The 2632-nt window shown below is 29.2% G+C and overlaps 1 long non-coding RNA gene across 1 annotated transcript in view; it reads left to right on the top strand.

The window, feature by feature from the left end:
- Positions 1–439: 439 nt before the first annotated feature.
- LOC106475405 overlaps positions 440–2632 on the top strand; it is a 22007-nt gene continuing 19814 nt past the window's right edge. The window contains exon 1 of the long non-coding RNA XR_002608866.1: positions 440–1119. This is a non-coding gene — a long non-coding RNA (uncharacterized LOC106475405). The remainder of the gene's footprint in view (positions 1120–2632) is intronic.

Raw genomic sequence — 2632 nt, 5'->3', positions numbered from 1 at the left:
CCTTAACTCATTTGATAGAAAATAGATGTCACGGCGTGTTAACACTGTAATAACCACAGATATAAATAATAACAAAACTTACAGAAGTATTTAAATATTATTAATATTTTTTTATTGAAATAAAACGTCACTGTATACATTACATTGCAAAAATATGAAAATAAGCAAAATAATTAGAAATCTCATCAGTAATTATGATACTTTGTTTTAGTTTTCGGTGTAATGATATAATGTATTGTCGCCTATTGCATATCCCCCTATGATTTTTGTTTATATTACATATTCTGTGTATACACGTATATATTAAAAAATGTAAAAAAATAAATATACGTTTTTTAAGAAATATTCTTTGATCTTTTAATTGTTCCTCCAAATGGGGTATTATCCATGTTTTGACGCAGATTCAGTGTTTATAACGTCGGGCCTTCCGCCATAAAGAAAATAATCAATATGTATTGTTGTACGTTGTTGTTGCAGTCTAATTCAGCGCGCTACCAACAGTTTGAGGATTAACTCAAGATTCTAGTTTTAGTTAGATGGTGTTCCCAATAAGCTGATTTGAGAACTTCTTTGTACCTAAAAGATTTATGTTTAATAGAATGGTTTCTGAGCAGACTTTTGTGATTAGTTTCTTTTTCAGGTGTTGTTTCAACAGTAGTACTACCATCGTTGGATGTGCATCTATAACTAGTATAACTATAAGTTAAGAGTCAACTGCCACTGCCAACTAGAAGCACAACAAAAAAGTTAGGCCATCGTGACTAAAGTCTAAGTATAAAATATACCAAGTGCTGTTATTGTTAAATAGAATTACTCACTATTACTATTAGTACATGCTTAGCCTATTTGTTTTTTTTTTACTTACGTGACGTTTGTAATGTAGGCTAAGAGTAAGACTAAGAACTTTGTCACTCAGTAGAGACCAAGCTACAAATCCGGACGTTAAAGCATAAATATTTAAATCTTTAAAAGCCTAACATTAGTGTTATGGGTTCAAAAACAAACTCCAGAAATCGCACTCATGCAAATAATCGTGATTATCGTTCTATGTCTAAAGATAGCTTGAGACAAGAACTACGAAGTAGAGGTTTGAAATCAAGCGGAAGAAAGTCTGAAATGGTAAGTAGATGTATCTTATAGTCATACTTGTAGTAAAAACCCTTCTTCTATTTCTAACATAATACTGTTGTTATTTTGGCGGTTTATTTCTTCAGCGATTTATACCGAAATAGTAGTATCCACAGGTATGCTAAATCTGTTTTATTTGTAGATATACCATGTTCATCATCTCTGTTATTTGCTTCTTAACATTTTGCACAAAGCTGCATAATACTAATAGGCTTTCACTGTTGTGCTAACTAAAACTAGTACAAGGATAAAACCCATAATTTTTGTAGTATAAGGTCAGAAGTTTACTGCTTAGCCACCAGGGGCATATAATTTCTAATAAGTGGCAAGCTATTAATATTATAACCTAGCTTCTTTAAAATACAAGTCAAAATAATAATGTTGTAGCTGAGAACATTTATAACTATCATATAAAATTCTGAACATATTTAATGTTATTAAGAATTTTGATTAATTTAGTGAGGATTATAAGCAATATCTTGGACAACAATTGTGTTAGTTAATAGAATAAACAACACTGGAGAAACTTTTATGTTGTAAAATTATTATCAAAGTTAGACCAAAGATGGAGGTAGCGAAATGTTTTTGTGGTAGAAATGATTGGAAAAGTTGAGAATTTATTATTAGGTTATTATTCTCATTTCCTCTCTGAACTTTGTCACTGAGATTATTTTGGAACATTTAAAGATATTGAGAATGACTGAAATTTCTTTTTTTTTTGTGTGTTACAGGTGAAATAGTTTTAAAGTGTTATTTATCATCAGAAACAAACTGTAGAAAAATGGTATTCAAATCGATGTACATAACATTGCTAAAATTAACATCCCCATTAACACACTTTTTCAGTTGCAGTTTGAAGCAATGCAGTGTAAACACATTATACAGACTTATTCAAATTTCATAACTTAAAAGTGTGTGTAGAACATTTGTAAATCCTTTGTCTTCTGCCTCAATGTAACAGTTTATATAACAAGAACAATTTTTAAGTTTCACCAAAAATATGCATTTGATTTTCAAATGGTGAACAGAAATATTTTGTTACGTCAATTTTTCAAGTATAAAATTTCTTAAACTTTGTATACAAAAGTGATGAATTATCTTGATTAAGTTTAGAACATATTTCAAAAGGTTATGAGAAGTTCATTTGGCTAAAAAAACTACTTATAGTCTGTTCTGAACAGTTATAATCCTCAATATTACCAGGCTGACAGCTACTTTTGTGAAGTAGTTTATATTGTTTGTTTTTACGAAAATTTGCAAAGGTAATAGGTATATAATTTAAATACTAATGAAGATTTAAGTAATATTCCTCATTCTAAACAGTCATTAGATGAAAACAAGATGTAAAACACAATAATTATGAGTTTGTTAAAAAGAAATAGGAAGTTTAAATAATGATACAGCTTCTGAAACCAAGTAATATTTATCCAAAGGTTTTGAAAGAGGTTAAGTATTGTATATGTGAGCCACTTGCTACTACTTTTTGTAAGTCCTTGAATAGTTG

Source organism: Limulus polyphemus, unplaced genomic scaffold (genome assembly GCF_000517525.1).
Source record: "Limulus polyphemus unplaced genomic scaffold, Limulus_polyphemus-2.1.2 Scaffold8524, whole genome shotgun sequence".
In the NCBI taxonomy this organism is placed as follows: Eukaryota; Metazoa; Arthropoda; class Merostomata; order Xiphosura; family Limulidae; genus Limulus; species Limulus polyphemus.
The sequence above is the reverse complement of the archived record's forward strand: the minus strand, read 5'-3'. Positions and strand labels throughout refer to the sequence as shown.